The sequence below is a fragment of the Podarcis gaigeae genome (assembly GCF_964106915.1).
Source record: "Podarcis gaigeae genome assembly, chromosome: 3".
In the NCBI taxonomy this organism is placed as follows: Eukaryota; Metazoa; Chordata; class Lepidosauria; order Squamata; family Lacertidae; genus Podarcis; species Podarcis gaigeae.
The window spans coordinates 67,616,461-67,630,166 of record NC_139680.1 but is presented as its reverse complement, the minus strand read 5'-3'; positions in this window follow the sequence as shown (position 1 = coordinate 67,630,166).

The window sequence follows — 13,706 nt, the reverse complement described above, 5'->3', positions numbered from 1 at the left end:
TGATTTTCAAATAATTGGATTCCTAAAAGTCATCTTTAGATTACAGAGGCGTTCTGTAATCATGTGATTTTAGGAAAACTATCACTAGCAAATCTTAGAACGTTTCCTCTAATGGATTCTTTCAAACCTAACCAGAACCTGCATTAAAAGCAACGAGAAAACAAGCTATATTTTGAAATTGTTTCTGAAGGACTTCAGCTGTTCACTTTAAGAGTACTCAGATGGAGAGGCAGGTTGGGTTAGAAGGAGTTAATGCTTTGTGTTTATAGAAGCAGTTGTGCTCAAGTGATAAACATCGGAGTGCAACTTGTATAATAGGCCCTCTTTAATGTTTCAGACTAGGTTCAAATCATTTGCTCAGAAGTGTCTCACTTTTAAATTTTGAAAATCTGGTCACATCTAGAGCTGAAAATATAACTTTTGTCCTTGGCTCTTTACGTACAGTCTCTGGAGTGTTCTTTGCAGATGCTTTTGATAGGAGTAGCAATGTATCTTTCTCAAAATAAGAGGGATTTCTGGTCCAGAAGAAAAACTGCTGGAAGTTGTACTGCAGATTCACCACTGATCACAAATAGTGATCAATAGTGAAAGTAGTGACAATGTGCTCTCTCTGGATCTTTCCTCAGAGCACAGATCTCAGGAAAGTAAATGCTGCTGGTTAAAAAGGTAAAGGTAAAGGTACCCCTGCCCGTACGGGCCAGTCTTGCCAGACTCTGGGGTTGTGCGCCCATCTCACTCAAGAGGCCAGGGGCCAGCGCTGTCCGGAGACACTTCCGGGTCACGTGGCCAGCGTGACATCGCTGCTCTGGCGAGCCAGAGCCGCACACGGAAACGCCGTTTACCTTCCCGCTGGTAAGCGATCCGTATTTATCTACTTGCACCCGGAGGTGCTTTCGAACTGCTAGGTTGGCAGGCGCTGGGACCGAGCAGCGGGAGCGCACCCCGCCGCAGGGATTCAAACCGCCGACCTTTCGATCGGCAAGTCCTAGGCGCTGAGGCTTTAACCCACAGCGCCTTAGCTCAGTCCAGGGGTCTGCAACCCGCGGCTCCGGAGCCGCATGTGGCTCTTTTACACCTTTGCCGCGGCTCCGGGGCGGATACTAGCGAGGGGAGGAGGCGCATTGTGCCCCCCGACACTCCCCACTGTGGCGGGCGCTGTACTGGCTGTGACGTCGCATGGGGGCAGTGCGTGCGTTAGTCACGCACCGTCCCGACGTCACCTTCCCGCCCGCCCGCTACATTGAAAGGGGGCGTGTACGCTGGTCACTGTTTTGAAGGGGAGTGAAGAACACACACACAAAAAAAAGGTAACTTGTTAATTTAATGTTTATTTCTATGAGGAGGAATAATTCTGAGGGGTCAAACAAAGAAATAATAAAAAAGTGACAAAAAAAAGTTATTTTTATAATGACGAGTTTTGCAGCTCCCAGTTTTTTTTTTCTTTGGAAACGGGTCCAAGTGGCTCTTTTTGTCTTAAAGGTTGCAGACCCCTGGCTCAGTCTAATTCATACTCCCAGTGATTTGATATATGGAAGTGTAGACTCTCCCAATAAATGTAAGAGTTTCTCAAACTACTCGAGATGTTTCACCTGATGAAGAGCTCCTATGTTTCCTTTGAATTTTAGCAGTATTTTTGCATTTCAGTGGCAACTCTTATCTGTTTCAGTTCATGGCTAGTGGGATTTGCACTAGCAGACATACATAAAGAAGCGTGCTCAATTTTTTAAATGATGGAATGTTTTTTGTTTAAAAAACAACAGTATTCTAGAAGGTAGGAAAGGCACGAGGTAGAAACATGGGAGCACTTGGGAATGTATCATCATATATTAATATAGTATGTGTAATGTTGTGCAAACAGAGTGGTAACGTTGTCCCTGTGCAGTGAATTTTCAGATGAAATTGGTTCTAGAGTTCTTTTATCTGATGATTTCCAATAATTACCAGAAAGCGTGAAGAGTAATGCAGCCAGTGTGGGTCAACTTCCAACTATTCACCTTCAGCAGAAAAAAATCAGCAACAGTTATATTACATTAAACAAACTGGTCAACCTCTTCAGTGTCTGTGAGTTATTGAAATCACAGATCATCTGAGTATATTTCTGGGGGGGGGGGGGGAGAGTAGGACCTGAATTAGGGAAAGGTTGGTGACCTCAGCCCTAAAATCTGAGCCTGTAGGGGGTTCTGCTGCCACCAGTTTCTTCTGCCCCACTGTAAGGGTGGTGTGGCCTTTTCATTTTGTTTCTGTAGGATATTAAACTAAACGTGAGAACCTTCCTGCTGTAGTTTATAATACTCTTGGGCAATCAGAAAGCTTTCTGGATTTGCAAACAGTTGTATAAACTTCAATAGGAATCACTAATATGAAGTTATCTACTGTCTCTATATCAGACCTGGATGAATGAATTTTAATTTGACCCGTAAGAGTTGAGGTAGCCAAATAATAACAATGAAAAATGCATGAGAAGAGAAATTTCAGAGTGGTGATTTCACAGACAAGCTTGTTTTATGCATCAGTTGCAAATTAATTGGAATGCCATTCCTTTCTTAGTAAGCCCTTTTTAGTTATTGTAACCAGAAGTTCTGAAGTGTGTTAGCAGAGGAAGGATTATTGATGGATTGCTTTTTATTCAGGATGGAATTCTTAACATTACTTTTGCAAGGAGTTTAGCATCCAGAGGTATGCTGTGCTATACTGTCTCAGCATTGCAACCTTCTCTGTGTGACCTATCAGTCATTCAAGCTTTGAATTTATGGATTCTGTAAACAGAAATAGCTTCCAAAGGAAAACAGCCCTCTATACATAGAATCTAAATTCATGTAAATGTAGTGACCCAAAAAATAACAACTGACGGTGGGCAGGTTGAATCTCATAACTTTATGATGTCGTGCAGCTTAGTAAGAGGAAGATATAAAAATATCCCTATAAAGATAAAAGAAGAAACTAAACACAGAGATGTCTTTGAATGTTAGAATGTATAGATATGCCCAACAATATAGTATTGTTGTGGGTTTTTTAAACCAGATTTCTTTGGGGATATCCAGGTGGGTTGCTCTGAGGCAAGACCTAGACTTGACATCCCATCATGTTCTGCTGATATGTCTCTATGGGAGCTAAGAAGGCATAAGTCATCTGAATTCTCTTTCCGGTCTAGCCACTGGGAGTGGGCTAGTTGTGTGTCAAAAGAACGTGTGAGACAGAAACTTCCATGTGGGATTCATTCACATACCAGCAAATTCAGATTGCACACCTATAGTTGATTTGCATAACAAACCAGATTCCTCCAATGATTTGACTTTTGCAATAAGAGACACAATGGAGAAATTATATTGACAGTGTGGGATAAGAAGAAGTAGAGTTTGGATTTGATATCCCGCTTTATCACTACCCGAAGGAGTCTCAAAGTGGCTAACATTCTCCTTTCCCTTCCTCCCCCACAACAAACACTCTGTGAGGTGAGTGGGGCTGAGAGACTTCAGAGAAGTGTGACTAGCCCAATGTCACCCAGCAGCTGCATGTGGAGGAGCGGAGACGCGAACCCGGTTCCCCAGATTACGAGTTTACTGCTCTTAACCACTACACTACATTTGCTTTGATGTAATGTCAGCTAAACCTTCCACAAACAAATGAGAATGACTGTGCAATAAATGGGTCACCTGAAAGCTCCCTAAGAAAGATACAGAGAGTTGAGTTTGGGTTTCGTAAGCAAGTAGCATTTGAGTGCTGTCTGTTTTATGCGGGAACTGTATACTTGGGCTGCCTCTTGAAACATGTGCATTTATGTCCTCCTATGTTCAGTGTTTATATATGTAAATAAACATAAAGGTAAAGGTACCCCTGGTCCAGTTGCAGACGACTCTGGGGTTGTGGCGCGCATCTCACTCTATAGGCTGAGGGAGCTGCCATTTGTCCGCAGACAGCTTCCAGCTCATGTGGCCAGCATAACTAAGCCGAACCAGAGCAGCGAATGGAAACGCCATTTACCTTCCCGCTGGAGCGGTACCTATTTATCTGCTTGCACTTTTTGGCGTGCTTTCGAACTGCTAGGTGGGTAGGAGCTGGGACCGAGCAATGGGTCTCTCGCGGGGATTCGAACTGCCGACCTTCTGATCGACAAGCCCTAGGCTCTGTGGTTTAGACCACAGTGCCACCCACGTCCCGTAAGTATCACAAAACACAAATAAATTTCCAGTGGACTCCTTCCAAAGTGAACCAGAAGGGGGCTATTGCTGTCTCCCTGGAATGTCTTACCACATAAAGAATTGGGGTGAACAATTGGCAGTATAATAGGGAAGCCTCCTACAACTCTTTCAGCTCAAAAGAAGCTAATCTAGTCATCAATAGATGCTTACAAGTAAAAAAACAAACAAACTAGTATGATCCAGTTAAAGTTAAGCACATCCTCAATCCATACACCCTCTTTCTTCTGTTGAAAGAAATGGGAATTTGAAATGCTTGACTTTGGCTGAATTAGAGCAAATCTGGGCACATTAATGAAGTTTGCAATCTTAACCCCAATTGCATGGGATTAAATTCAATTGGAGTTACTTCTGGCATGTTTAGGATTGTGCTGTTAAGTACTATGGGACATTGTGGTCAAATGGTAAGTTTGGTTTGGGCCGTCTGCATTCAGATCTCTACTCGGTTGTTAAGGTTCCTTACATACAGCTAGTACCTAATTTTTCAGTCTTAAATGCAGGCATCAATGAGCTTCACAGAGTTACTGTGGGAATGACACAAGGGCCAGGATTGAAAGACCTGTGAAACTAGCTCTGTGAATCTGGAGGGTTCACAGAATAGCAGCCTCCTCTGACAAACAGGAACTTAAAAGGGCATTTGTGATAAGGAAGGGGGATGGGGTGGTAATTCCACAAGCTTGTGTAGCGCTTCAGATTCCAGCAAGGATTGTAAACCAATTTGCATCCTAGCCTTTCTATTAAACAACAAATTTAAAAATGGTATTTGCTAGGGGCTGTGCTCCTGCTTGCTCCACTCACCTACCCCGACATCCCCTCCACATTAACCCTCCACAGCTTCCCCTTCCTGCCCCATGCAGCTACTAAGCTTGGTATTCCCCTCCCCAACCCCTTTTCTAAAACCACTTCTGTTTTTCATTCTCACTTTGCTTTCACCTTCAGGCCCAGGTCTCTTCCCCACTCCTTCTGTGCAACTTCCTTGTACACAAACCACCCCTATGAAAACCTCCTGCATCTCCTTCCTCCTCCTGTCACAACTATTAAGCACCCTTTCTGCCCTCTTCCCAACTATGAACCCACCATCCCCTCCATGCAAAGCCAGGATTGTGAGGCAGCTCTACATGTCCTACAATGGGGGCTGCAAAATGACCGCCTTATATTTTTACGTATATAGAGAGAAATTGTCTGCAAATGAAATTACATCCATGATCCTAATGATAGCAGGGGCAGCACAGTTCTGCACTACAGTAGTGGTTCTAGTTCCTATAATTTCATTGTTACTGAAGCTTTCTTCTAAGTGCACTAGAAGAAACAAGTTCTAAGTTCCACAAGTTAGCGATAATGCTTTTCTCCCAGGATACAATAACCGAAGCGTCACATTCTGTTTCTTGCTATAAATCCTTTATATGTGAAACTCAAACCTCTGCTAGGCTAGATTAATGGTTACCAGTGTATATAATATTTATCAAACCTCCTTTTATGTTGCTTGGCAATCTGTGCTGCCATCAAACACGTTGAAATAATTGACATTTAGTGCGTTGGCTTCTTTTGACTAAGAAGCATGACATTCATGTAGATAGTAAACATTTGGCAATTGCTGTAAATGTCTCCAAATTTAACACCATGACCTTTTCCCAGGTAAATGTTTTGGGATAAAATGTAAATAGTGATTCACTGGATGTCAAATACCACTGGATGTCAAATGCTGTGTGATCCTAAGTTTGCTGCCTTGTTATTTTTGAAAGGCTGGGAATTTGGTTTACAGGACCTCCCTGTTTTAAAGTCTTTGCAACAGAAGCAGTTGAAAAAATGTATTTACTGTGCATACAACACATTTTTAGTCCTGTATTACTTTTTTTCATACTGTCTTTTTGATTAATTGGAGTTTGAGAAAACTTCTATAGAGGCATAATTAAATAGCAGCGTGTGTTTAAATTGAAACTGCTCACACTTTAAGTAAGCTCAATAATGCTGAACAGTGACACTGTTTAGAACTGATGTTTGGTATCTTGATTGAATATTGTATTGACAAGAAAATATTGTAATGCGTTCTGAAAAAAACCATATTTAGAGGGCTATATAATGATTTATTTATTTTGTTTCTAAAGCTGCTCCTCAGAGTTATTCATTTCTTATGTCTAGTACTCAGAAACTGGTTTCTCAACTGTGCTACTACAGACTGCATGTAAGTGTCACGTGATCCAATGATTCGTAGAATTGTAGAGTTGGAAGGGACCGCCAATGGTCATCTAGTCCAACCCCCTGAAATGCCCACTAAAAAATAAATCCCTGTACATAGAAAACTAGTTGTTGAGGAAGGGTGGGGTTTCTACCTTAGTTTATTCTGTGACTGTCCATCTTTCTGCAAGCAGGGAATTTTATTTTTTATATTCAATCATATGAACCCCACCCCACCCCCAAATTGCAGCCTAGAAACATATTTACTGCATTGTTTGTTCTTGACAAGAACTAGGCCTTATTTATCTGGGTGGGTTAGTTGACTCCCAAAGTCTCTTAATCTGGCAGGTTTTCCTATCTAGAATCTCCAGGTCCACTCTCATGCTAGAAACCTGCAATGTTCCCAGCATCTAGCTCATTGCATGACTCACTTCATGAAGCCCAAAATGATGTTAACTCTTCTTTGGAGTGTTAAGAAGGAGACTTCCTAGTAGCTCTACAGGAATGTTCCATCCACACAAGGATTTCTGCTTGCACAATGGAATACTCCCTTTCTGTGCATTTCCTAAATCTGTTCTAGGGGTTCCTCCAACCTTCTGGAATAGGTTTGGGGGAGGACACAGGACATGCATGGATGAAGGAGAAGGAAATACGCCCCGCTGCACAAGCAGAAATCCTTGCAGTGACAGGACATGAATGCCACTTGCTGAACCTGGTTTCCCAGCAACTATCAAGTAGCCTGCCCACCTTTCCCAAGAGGGGAAAAGAAAAGAAGAACCCAACACGACCTACCTTCTATAAAGAGCATCTGCAACAACACACTTCTAGGCGTAGTGTTATGTGTACACAGCCAGAGGTGCTGTGCACGCAATGAAATAGAAGTGTGTTTATTTGCAAGCTCTGAACTACATGGTGTATTCATGCAATTCCACTTAGCAAAATCAATTCTCATCTAGGAAAAGCAGAAGGTGATAACCGTTTGAATGCACTGGTGCATTCACATCTAAAAGAGAAAATATCTTAGTATTTGACCCTGGGTGTGGTTATAAAGCAGCACATAGCCTTTCCGAGGTCAGAATTCAGTGACTAAGTACCAGGTTATATGTTACAGCCCTTCAGTTGCATGCGTTAAAGCCTGATGGCTGGTGTTTGCAATGAAAAGAGTGGGTGCTTTTCCATAAAGAAGTGTGGAGATGAGTTCACAAAGCTAAAAGAAGCAGCTAACAGGCTTTAAATTTACATAGAATGCACAGTTTGGTTTTGATGCCAAGAATGCTACCCTGTGCACCATATTGTTTTCAGGACAAACCTATCAATGTAGGGAGGCAGGCAAATATGACCTTCCTCTGCCTGGCACTCCCAAGACCCCCCTGAAAAGGTGCCCCAAATGTTTAGGAGTCCTTTTTATGCAGTGGACTGCGGTGCAAGGGGTCTGATGGGATGGTGAGATCACAGAAATGCATTTGTTCAGTCCTGAATGCCGATATATTAGATTCTTTTCCCATTCACTTTAATTCTGTTAAATCTATATAAATCTACTTTAATTCTATATAAAATCATCACATTCAACATTATCATCAGTAAATTACTCCAAATCAACAGAGATTTAGGATATTCATGCCTGCACCAAAAAAACCCTTAGATTTATTGAGTAAATTAGAAATCATTATAATAAGTTTATCTGCATCCTGTACTTTGCATATAGCCAACAAATGGTATCAAACAGAGCTACAGGAATTGGAAGATTTTAACCTGACAGCCTCTCACATAGTCATCATGGTACAGTGATCACATCTAAATGTAAAATCTGTGATAGGAAGTTGGAAAGTTTCACTGAAAAATCCAGATACATAAATGTGTCCAGAACTTGTTGATTATTATTCAAAACTTCTTCATATGAGACACTTGTGCATCCATGGATGTAAAGGCCAGAATATCAGATAACCTGAAGCAATCGATAAACAGGATGGAATATCCTGTCATCTTAACAGCTATGCAAATGGGATACTAAGTTTGAAGCCACTTTGTTACAACCAATAACAGCTATGAAGTCAATAACTGTGTCTAAAAGATAGCAAAACATTATGTAGACCTAATTGTCTTAGATTTTTATTAGATGTTTTTCTGTATCACTTTTAGAGTTCTGACCTTCCCTATTGATTAAGTGGCAATTTTGTCTGGCCAGTGATTCAATTATTGAATCACACCTGCCAAAAGTGATCAAGAGTGCATGAAATAAAGGGCAGGTGTCGTGTGATTTACAACCCAAATGAGTTGCTTGCTTTGGTTTTGATTAAATAATACAAAATAAAAATTAAATTAAGTAGTGACCAAATTGCAGGCAAAGAACTATAACAATTTTTTTTTTCATTTAGTTTCATACCATAGACTAATATCTCAGCACTGTGTGTGATATTTTTCTTTTATAAAAGTTATGGCCACAGTTCCAAACCAAAAATTGATTATATTTTTCATGCTGTTTCAAATTGTTGTTTGTGGCACCATTGTTGTTAGCAATACACATATACACACAATGTATGTGTCGCACATACACTTTTAGGGGATTCTCTTACTTGCATCACATAAAGTCCCCTGGTTGAATGACTCCATCCCCATATAGCTGATAGGCACTTAGGTACTTTGTCAGTGGTTAACCTACTTCATTGGCTCACATTAGCAAGTAGGGTTCTGACAATAGCATACAGTTCAGGCCGAGTGTCAAGCACAATGGCAATCAATTATTTGGGGAGGATCTGAATCAAAGGGTCCCTTGCTGTTCCTGCTAAGTAATACTAAACTGCATTGTTCTTGTGGTAGGCTGCATGTAAAATCCTGGACACCAAAAGTGCAGATTTTATGGTGCAGTGAAGCTGTACATGAACAAAACCTCCCACATAGGTTGAGGAATCACTCTGTGTCATCAGAAACCCAGTATTGCAGGAAATTACCCTCATGTTGTCATCTACTGGGGCAGTAGTAAAAGGTAAAGGTAAAGGGACCCCTGACCATTAGGTCCAGTTGTGACTGACTCTGGGGTTGCAGCGCTCATCTCACTTTATTGGCCAAGGGAGCCGGCGTTTGTCCACAGACAGCTTCCGGGTCATGTGGCCAGTATGACTAAGCCGCTTCTGGCGAACCAGAGCAGCACATGGAAACGCCGTTTACCTTCCCGCTGGAGCAGTACCTATTTATCTACTTGCACTTTGTGCTTTCGAACTGCTAGGTTGGCAGGAGATGGGGCCCAACCACCGGAGCTCACCCCGTCGCGGGGATTTGAACCGCCAACCTTTTGATCGGCAAGCCCTAGGCTCTGTGGTTTAACCCATAGCACCACCCGTGTCCCTTGGGGCAGTAGTAGAGAGGCCTTATTCAAACAACTCAGAACACAGACTGTAGAGACCTCTAGAGGCAACATGAGCTCATGGTAGCATAGGCTTACATGAGTGACATGAAGACTGTGCAACAGAATGCACAGAATCCCTATTTTCCCTTCTGCTTGGGTGCTGGGTTACATATTTAATATGTAAATGTAAAGCTGGAACTGTGACTAATTTCACCCATTTATTTCAAGGCAACTAACTGTCTGGATTGAGACCATGCTCCACAACACCATTCTTACACCTTGAGCCCCCCAAAGCTGGTGGACTACAACTCCCATCATACTTGACCATTGGCTAGGGTGGCTGGGAATGATGGGAGCTGTAGTCCAAGAACAACATTTGAAGACCCAATGTTAAAGAACATTGCATCATAGCAAGCTGCTAATGAGATTGTATTCTCCCTATCCTGCCTAAATATGCAATGTTGCTTTGGATGTTTCAGAAACATACTAAAAATGGCATTCAAAAGGCTTTTAAAATCCTGATACGACATAGGTAGGTTGTCAGAGGGAGGGAGGGATTGATGACTGCTTAGAAGCACCGACTCCCCCTATAAATGTAAGAAACTGCAAATTGCTTTTAATGACATTCATTTCTAATGGGAGCTCATTATGCAAAAGGAAGATTAGTATAATTAATCTATTTGTTACAAAAAGAATCAGTATTGCATCTAAGTAGTCATGAGCAAAGATCACAAAAATGAATGAAAACAAGCATAAATGTCAGCAACATTAACATACCTGAACCCCATGACTGTTTCATTTCTATTTGACAATGGGCTAGATATGTCAATTCTAGATATGTGATTCTAGCCAGCGGTAGGATATATACAATCTGTCCCACTCTGAATGTTCTGACAAATAGCCTTTCAGAAACCTCTGGAAATTAATTTTCTAAAATATAGTAACAAACTAGCAACACAATTCTATGCATGTCTCATCAGAAGTAAGTGCCACTGTATTCAGTAAGTGCATTTAGGATTGCAGCCTAAGAGTACAATTTGTGAGATTTGTGCTAGAAATAGACAATGCCTTGGATCCAATAGTGGCCTGGTTCAAGTGGGACAGAATTATACTTGTGCCAGGGGGTATCTCTGATTTCAACTGATTTCGCTCTTACACACACACACACACACACAGAGAGAGAGAGAGAGAGAGAGAGAGAGAGAGAGAGAGAATGAGAATGAGCAACATTGAATGCTGCTCAGAGGTTCTCCCCAATTCTCAAGCATGGCTTTGGTGGTAATGCAGAGGACTTTCTTGTTAAGTCAAGGAGCTGGGACAGGTCTGTTCAACAAAGCTGCAGGAGTCTTGGAGCAGCTATTTTGCATTGGTGTCTTCTTATCCCAGTGTTATTTTCCTAGTATATTTAAACTTGCAAACCTGCCAGAGGCAACAGTGGGACAAAAATAAAGCAATAGCGTGGAAACTATGGATTGCAGTGGGCTTGCCATAAGACCTGCAGCTTTCTGAGAAAGACTATTGAGTGTCTCTAACCTGCCACTCAGGGTTCTTGTTTCAGTGTTCGAAACCCTACACTTAAGGGAGTCCCTTTCACAATAATGCTGATCACCCATTGTCCAGGGAGTGTATCATTGTGGGGATGGATGGAGCTTACTCCATGTATTCCTTCCTGCCCTTTCATGAGTTCTAACGGAACACCAAAAGAGGGCTACACAAAATATCTAGCATCACAAAAGTGAATGGTACTTCACATATTGTCTGCAGATGTTGCCCACTGACCTTAAGTGAAAGGACATTAAAGATACAGAGAGGCTTTTATCCTGATTCATTTGAAGCAGAAGGCAATTGTACTTTGTCCCTTAAGGAAATATGGGGGAAATGAAAGATACTCTAATCATTTCATCTAATTGCAAATTATAATTGCAAACTGTAAATCAAAAACTATATGAATTCTTAGTAATGCAATGAGAAAAATTAATTGTACTTCACAATGCTGAAAACAGAGCAAATCAATTATATTGTTACAGGACATCCTAATCTCTGTTGAGCAGCTGCACCGCGTTCCAGGTGCTCCATTATGTCACACCCCTATAACAGCCATTTTGTGACACGTCATGCCCACAATAGCCATTTGTGATTCACACCCATTGGCTCAATTTCCCATGCTAACTGATTGTTGGGGTGAGGGACCTGGAAAACCAGCAGGAATGAAATAGAGCATCACTCCAGTGGTGATGTACAGGTGTCAGGGACAGGTAGGAGTCTGAAGGCGGGAAGAGGAGGCAGGGGGCAGGAGGGTGATCCAGGGGAATGGACCAGTGATTTGTGGAGTTCTGTGCCACCTGTGAGACAGGAGGCAGAGACTGGGCAGAGAGAGACAGAAGTATAGGCAGGAGAAGAGGAGGTGGAGGAAGGTGCAGAGGTGGAAGAGACAGTCTCAGAGAGAGTCAGGCCATAAGACTCTCCTCCATCTCTTCACCCATGATCTCCCAGGATGAGGAGAGACTTAAAGTGGCAGGAGGAGCTAGAGATGCTGTGCAGAAGTCATCAGCTGCTTGCATGCAGCATGTCAGAAGAGGAGGTTTAAATGTGCTGTTGGAGGCATGGTTGCACTGTTGCTCCAACTGTCTAGGTCGGAGCACAGGTCTTTAGAAGGAGATGGCTACGTAGCTATTTAGCAGGAGTGGTGCATGCAATTCTTGCACCTTAGGTGTTGATGTAATTGAGTGTTTTGCCAATAAATAACTAAATTTCCAATTGTTGGGGGGGCTGGGTGTGCTCGGCACAACAGGCTTCCCTCCTCCTAACCTATTCTCGCCACAACTGCTGGCCCAAGGTTGCCCCATGGGCTTAATGGCTGAGCACAAATTTAAACCCAGGCCTGCCCTGTCATCATCATACAGGACTAACATATTTCAAATACTGACATAGTTGTACAAAATAGTACCATTTACATATAGGACGGTTCAAGAACTGGTGAATTACTCCGTTTAGATTGCTGCCTTTCTCAAAGCTTTGATAGCAAATAGTTTCATTCATTTCTTCTTTTTTGATGCTCAAGTTCCAAAGGAGGAATACCATCAAGGACTTTCCCATGTTCAGTTTTGTTGCTTTTACTTATACAAGAGTAACCTAACCAGAAGTGGGCAGCATGAGGACCCTTGGGTGATGTCTGGCCAGATAATGTTGACGTTTCACCATTGTCTGTGTAGTCATGCACTGCCACCATGTGGCAACTGAGCTGAGGGCTAATGTTTATAGAGAAATGTTGGTAGAAAGTAATTTCAATGAGAAAAACCAGGCTAGTTGCTTCTCATTGCAAACAGCAAGCATGAGGGTATTCCAGTATAGATCATGGTAGGGGCAAAACAATAAACAAACAAAAAAACCTAGCAACCTTCCCCCATACACAGTTCCAATCTGGTTCAGTGCTTTGTCAATTTGTTTTTTAACAAAGCAAAAAATAAGCCACACAAGACTAAACCACATAAATAATGTCACTTTGAGTACTTGGGGAAAACTCTGTGGAAACAGTCCTGCCGATCACTTTTAAAGCCCATTAATTATTGTGGGCCAGGGTTAAAGCATGTGCCTAACTCTGTCCTTCAACATCATTGGATTGTCAGAGGGCTTAACTTTGGCTAGGTCACTAAAAACTTGGGGACACAATCCAGTCAGCCACTGCATCCCTTTCCCTCTCTTGTGTGCACTTCCCCATTGCATGGGAGTTTTGCAATTTAGAACACTGCGAAATCAGGGTTATAAATTGTGTGAGGAGTCTTTATTAGTACAGGTGGTGCTCCGCTTCAGAGATTCACTTTCCTAATCATGGAGAAAAGTGGAACACTGGAGGGTGTGGGACTTGCCAACCAACCCCAATATTCTCTCTCACATTGTGCAAAGAAACAGCACATCTAAACAGGGCTATAGTTCCCTTCCCCCCAGATAATCAGTGATAGTACCACTCAGCTGTTCAAAAGGAGACCTCTTCC